Source organism: Myripristis murdjan, chromosome 14 (assembly GCF_902150065.1).
Source record: "Myripristis murdjan chromosome 14, fMyrMur1.1, whole genome shotgun sequence".
NCBI classification, from domain to species: domain Eukaryota; kingdom Metazoa; phylum Chordata; class Actinopteri; order Holocentriformes; family Holocentridae; genus Myripristis; species Myripristis murdjan.
In genome coordinates this window covers 887,501-894,281 of record NC_043993.1, presented here as the reverse complement: position 1 = coordinate 894,281, position 6,781 = coordinate 887,501, and positions in this window count along the sequence as shown.

Here is a 6,781-nt window from a genome sequence, read left to right as displayed (position 1 = left end):
TAAATTAAATAAATTAAATATTTCTTCATCCCACAATGTCACACATGCCAAGTGAAAACCTCCTGTCTCCGTAATGTTAAAATACTGTTGAAGAAATCTACCGCAGAGATTCCAGACGTTATATCGACCAAATGAGGTAATGTCTATTTGTGTGCATAGACACACACACACACACACACACACACACACACACACACACCTTACCACCCAGTCTGGTATGCAAATCCTGTGGTATACTAATAATTACAGTGAGAGGACTTGACATAAAGCCACATCTGTGACATATTCTCTTTCTCTTTAGGAGGGTGTCTGTGTGTGTGTGTGTGTGTGTGTGTGTGTGTGTGTGTGAGAGAGAGAGAGAGAGAGAGAGAGAGAGAGAGAGAGAGCATGGGGGGGGGATTCCTTTTCTCTCTCGCCTGCTTTGCTTTTATTCTCCTGTTGAGATGTTGAATTCTGCAGGCTGTTGCGGCTAAGAGCTAGCTAGCTTCTATGCGAGCCAACGTGTGGCCTTTAAAGAAAGAATGAAACACCTGCAGGTTTGAGTCGCTGGAAACGTTGGAACTTGGACATCTAAGATGAACACACAAGACACGTTTTCTTTTCTTGAGAAGAGTCTTCTCCTCACCTGGAACGAGTCGACGACCCACAATCATATGTTCAACTTCCAGCAACGTCCTTTACATTCGGCTGCAGTCTGCAGATTTCTGCACTTTTTGGCCATTGTGGCTGTCTCTGCCAGTAGCTGGGGTTCCATGGACAGTATTTCTTCAACCCAATTGAATCATTCTGATCCAAGATTCCAGCCATAAGGCTGGATCAAGTCTGATAGTTCCTGAACCCCAGTGCCGGGCGTCGGGTTCTCTCACTTGGTCTCATGGTTTCACACTAACTCTGAACCTCCGTCGGAGCTGCTTGTTCTTCAAGGATACAAGGAAGTTTATTTGTCATTATACAACAGGTTGAATAATGAAATTAAAGTGTGGTTCCCTCTTGATTGATTAATTGATTGTATAGAAAATAAAATTATTAAACATGGAGGAGTGCAGATGGTGCATTTAGTAGTCTCACAGCCTGAGGGAAGAAGCTGCTCTGTAGTCTGGTGGTACGGCAGCGAATACTTCTGTATCTTTTGCCTGATGGCAGCAGGATGAACAGGCTGTGGCTGGGGTGGCTGTTGTCTTTTAGGATCCTTTTGGCTCTGCGCAGGCACCTCACCTCCCCGATATCACTGATGCTTGGTAGATGGGTGCCAATGATGTTTTGGGCAGTTTTAATCACTCGTTGCAGAGTCTTCCTGTCCTGGGCCGTGCACATCCCATGCCAGTTTGTGATGTTTCCAGTCAGGATGCTTTCAATCGCTCCTTTGTAGAAGCTGACAAGAACTTGGCGTGGGAATTTTGCTTTCTTAAGTTTCCTTAAGAAATACAGCCGTTTCTGGGCTTTTTTAACCAGGGCAGAGATATGTGAAGTCCATGTTAGGTTCTCTGTTATGTTGATTCCCAGGAACTTAAAACTGCTCACTTGCTCCACCTCAGCTCCATTAATGTAGACAGGGTTGTGTGTCTTTGCCTCTTTTTTTCTAAAATCAACTATCAGCTCTTTGGTTTTGCTGACGTTGAGCAGTAGGTTGTTTTCTGTGCACCATTCTGCAAGATGGTTGATTTCCTCCCGATATGAAAACTCATCATTGTTGGAAATCCGGCCGATGATGGTGGTGTCATCCGCGAACTTCACAATAGAGTTCTCTCCATGTCGGGGGTTGCAGTCGTGGGTGTACAGCGTGAACAGGAGGGGGCTGAGCACACAGCCCTGGGGAGCTCCGGTGTTGAGCACTAGAGTGGAGGAGGAGAGACTGCCAATCCGAACTGACTGGGGTCTGTTTGTGAGGAAGTCCAGTATCCAGTTGCAGAGAGTGGTACTGATGCCCAGAGTGTTCAGTTTTCCAATCAGCTTCATGGGGGAGATTGTGTTGAAAGCTGAGCTGAAGTCAACAAACAGCATTCTGATGTAGGTGCTGCTTTTCTCCAGGTGAGTGAAGACTGAGTGGAGAGCAGTGGATATGGCATCCTCTGTGGATCTGTTGGTTCTGAATGCAAACTGCTGAGGGTCCAGACTGGCAGGGATGTTGTTCTTTATGTGCTGGAGAACCAGTTTCTCAAAGCACTTCATCAGGATGGGGGTGAGTGCCACAGGGCGGTAGTCATTTAGATTAGACACTGCAGACTTTTTAGGCACAGGGATGATGGTGGCTGTCTTGAAGCAGGTGGGAACACTCTCCTGTGACAGTGATATGTTGAAGATGTCAGTAATGACATCTACTAGCTGGTTGGCACATGTTTTTAGTAAACGGCCAGGGATGTTGTCAGGCCCAGCAGCTTTACTCATATTCACTTTCAGCAGGACTTTCCTCACATCCACTGTGGATACTGACAGTGGCCGGTCCTCTGGAGGCGGAGTAGACTTTACAGCTGATTCCTTGTTGAGGAGGTCAAAGCGAGCATAGAATGTGTTTAGCTCGTCTGGTAACGTGGCCTCACACATGATGGGAGCGCTCCTGCTTTTGTAGCCTGTCACATTTTTGACCGCCTGCCACAGGTCTTTGCTGTTGTTGGTGTTGAGGTCTCTCTCCAGTCTCTGCTGATGCCTTCGCTTTGCCTCCTTGATGCCGGCTTTCAGTTTTGCTCTGGCAGTGTTGTAGGCTTCTTTGTCACCTGACTTGAAGGCAGCTTTTTTGGCTCTAGATAGAGCTCTCACCTCTCCATTCATCCAGGCTTTCTCATTAGGGAATGATTTAACTGTCCTTGTTTTTACCACATCATCAGCACATTTGCTGATGTATGATGTCACTGATGATGCGTATTCTTCAAGGTCAATATGGTTCTCCTGGGTAGCAGCATCCCTGAACATCTGCCAGTCCGTGCATTCAAAACAGTCCTGCAGAGCCGCTGCAGCCTCATCTGTCCACACTCCAACTGTTTTTACAGTTGGTTTGACCCTTTTTGTCAGCTGGATGTAGGTAGGCAGGAGAAGCAGGGAGATGTGGTCTGACTGGCCAAAATGAGGACGAGAGAGGGCTCTGTAGCTGCCAGGAACATTGGTGTAGACATGGTCCAGTGTGTTGTTTCCTCTGGTGGGGATGTGGACGTGCTGGTGGAATCTTGGCAGAACAGTTCTGAGGTCTGTTTGATTAAAATCCCCAGCAACAATAATAACAGCATCTGGCTGTTTTGCCATCTGGCTGCTGATGACCTCATACAATTCCTGGAGTGCATTTTTTGAATTTGCATCCGGTGGAATGTAAACAGCAGCAACAAACACACTGGTGAATTCTCTTGGCAGGTAATATGGCCGACATCTGAGCAGTAAAAACTCAATGTCAGGTGAACATTTTCCATCCACTCTGACTGCACCTGTGCACCAAGCATCATTGATGTATACACAGAGCCCGCCCCCTCTCGTCTTACCGTAGTCTTGTGTTCTGTCGGCCCGGAACAGGCTCCGCCCGTCCAGTGTTAAAGCCTCATCCGGTATGTTTTCATGTAGCCATGTCTCTGTTAGGATGAGAACGCCGCAGTGTCTGATCTCTCCCTGCTGGGTCAGCCTGAGCCGTATCTCGTCCATTTTGTTCTCCTGTGATCGGACGTTAGCCAGGAGTAGGCTGGGTAACGGCACAGCCTTGGGTCCAAGCCTCCTCAGCCTCAGTCGCACCCCGGCTCGCCTCCCCCTCCTCCTGCGTCGACTACACCGCCCGCGATGACGTCCGATCCGAACGCCCTGGTCGTCGGATCTTAAGATGCCGAGTGCAGATATAATCCCAACGTCCGCGGCACTCAGTTCAATTTTTGCACTTCCTTTCCTGATGTTGAGGAGTGTATTACTGTCATAAGTAATACACACGCAGGTGGTACGATTCTCAGCAGTAAAAACAGAAGAATCGCTCCTATTTTTGTTGAAATTAAGGGAGCCATCAGCTGCTGCATCCATGTGCGCCGCCGTTGCCATGGTAATATATAGTACGTTTTACAGCTCAGTTATGGACGTGGGTCAGAGCCTTTTCACGTTCCCATTCATCCATTCATTTTCTATTTCATTTTCTCACTTTCTATTTATTATATTGCACACTTAATGTCCATAATTGTATATTGTAAATAGCATTGTATAGGGGAGAGTGGGGTAAGTAGTGCCAATTTTTACTTAAAGTGCCTTTAGAGCAAGGGGATTACAGTAATGCCTCCAACTAAAATATGCACATATAGTTTAAGATGTTGTGCATCCCTGGGAACAATCACTTTGGATCTTATATAAACTGTTTGAGAAATATAGCTTTCGAAAAAAAAGTGGTTTTGTGGCACAACTTGCCCCCGGTGCGGGGTAAATTGTGCCATTAGAGAGAATACACTGGGGTAAATTGTGCCATTGATAATTGAAGTAAAACAGATCATTTTATTCTCACAAATGATAATGCTGTATAAAAGCAAAACAAATTCAATACAAAATTATTTATTTAACATTTATTTATTATTTTAACAAGATCACAGGCCACTTTTCTATAACAAGGCCGAGCGCCACATGAACACATACCCAGAACAAAATAAAACTTCCAAAATGAGCACCTGCAAATCATCTTCATCTGAATCTGAATAGTTTTAGTGATCAAAGGTAAGAAGACAATGTACAATAACAATAAAATACAAGAAAGTAATATATAGTATATAATCACAAGTTCTGCTACTGGCACAATTTACCCCAAGGCCCTTTGGCACAAATTACCCCAAGCCCACCATTTTGAAAAAAATGCATCCCCCAGCTGTTTTGAGCTAACATCATGCTAACTGTATAGACTCATGGTGTAGCTTACTAAAGTATATATATATATATATATATATATATATACTTTCTATTTTATTTTTATTTTTATCTGTTTTTTTCCTTGCACGGTGCTGGAGTTGTTGCCATTGCATTTCACTGCTGCTGTACTTGTACATTCATGCATGTGACAAATAAAAATCTTTTATCTTGGAGGCTAAATAAAGTGATCTGATACGATGTGTGTTTCCATGCGCCAATCTATTTAAACAGAATACAACTTTTTTGATCTGTGGAAAGTGGTTCCACCAACTGGGAAGCATCTACCGCGCAGGAAATATAACTAGAATATAAATATAATCCAGGCTACGTCATGTTGGCCAGTGGTGGCGCCCCCATCAGGTTGTCCTTCAGACTGTGAAAATGAAACCTGGCTGGGTGGTTTGGACTTTTAGCCTTGTAACAGGCAGCTTTCAAAAATTTTCAAGCGGGTTTTTGATTTGCTCCGTGGTTTGATGGGTTCCAGCTACATTCGTCTTTTCAGATGACTTGTTTGAACAGCTTGTGGTTTCCAGCCTTTCAACCACAGAGGCACTCAACAATCTTTTAAAGATTTAATCTGCACAACAGAAAAGTTGTTATCAGCCGCAGACCGGTTGTGCTTTGCTGCTGCCATGTTTCTGTCACTCCTGGAAACTCACATCACCTGATGTTCCCCCCACATGAGGCAAACATGCACAGAGATACATGCACATAGATTAGAATAGATAAAATAGATTTTGAATTTCCCTTCAGGGATGAATAAAGTTTTATCTATCTATCTATCTATCTATCTATCTGAGCCTTTACATCTTTATTAAGCCCTAATATTTCCTTGTGAGCGGGTCATCAGAGGTTTACACCAGTCCTCCCAACCTTGTTGAAAGTTCCTGCTGACCAGGCCAATCTCCTCCAACTGAGGCGGCTACATGAGGCACTTTTTATTCTGATTGGGCTGTTATTCTGATTATTAATGCAATATCAGGGTCCATGTAAATATAGCTATTGCTAACTTCTGGTGTTAATTTTATCAATGAAAATCATGATGAAATATTTTTGTTAAACAACCAATTTTACCACAACAGTAATGTGGCAATAACAATAACATCTTCAGCCTTAAAAATAAAAGAGATGGTGTAATCACTTCATCACTGATGAAAACTTTGAAACCATAAAAAAAAACAAAAGAAACAAAACATGACATTCAAAAACCCAAGACCAAAATGACATGTCAGATTTAGAAATAACGATGACTAAATTAATTCTTTGGACAAATTGATAATGATACATTGTCATTCAGTTTGGTGGACAGATCAGCGTTGACTTGGTTAGATTTTGCTGGTGATCTGAATGTAAATACAACCTGGAATTTAGTTGAACTTAAAATTGAAGTGACAGAATGATGCCTTTGGGTGTGCCAGGACCTTGGAGGATTGTTGAGCGCTGGCAGAGGTTTGCCTCCTGGTCACTTCAAACACTCAGTGGCTCCAAAAAAAAAAAAAAAAAATGCCATTCAGTCCAGTGGAGCTGTGTGTCTGTATCTCTGTCTCCATCAGCGACTGTTTTGCCACCATGGAGCCTATTCATGTGGCATGTGGCTGTAAACAAGACGGCACACTTACACACACACACACACACACACACACACACACACACACACTTGCTTTTTGCTTTCATCAATCAGATCTTGTTGAGATGTTAAGAAGTATTGATCACCTTCTATTGATACAACAGGCACTCAAAGCTATCAGGACTTGTTAAGTCAGGATACTCAGGCCTGTGTGTGTGTGTGTGTGTGTGTGTGTGTGTGTGTGTGTGTAGCAGACAGGCAGGCGCAGTCTGCAAGGGCCTGTAGGCAGGGCAGCTCCTCCTGTGCTGAAAAGGTTTTACAGGCTGCTGCCTCAATCACAGCTCCATGATCACTGATCAAGAGCCT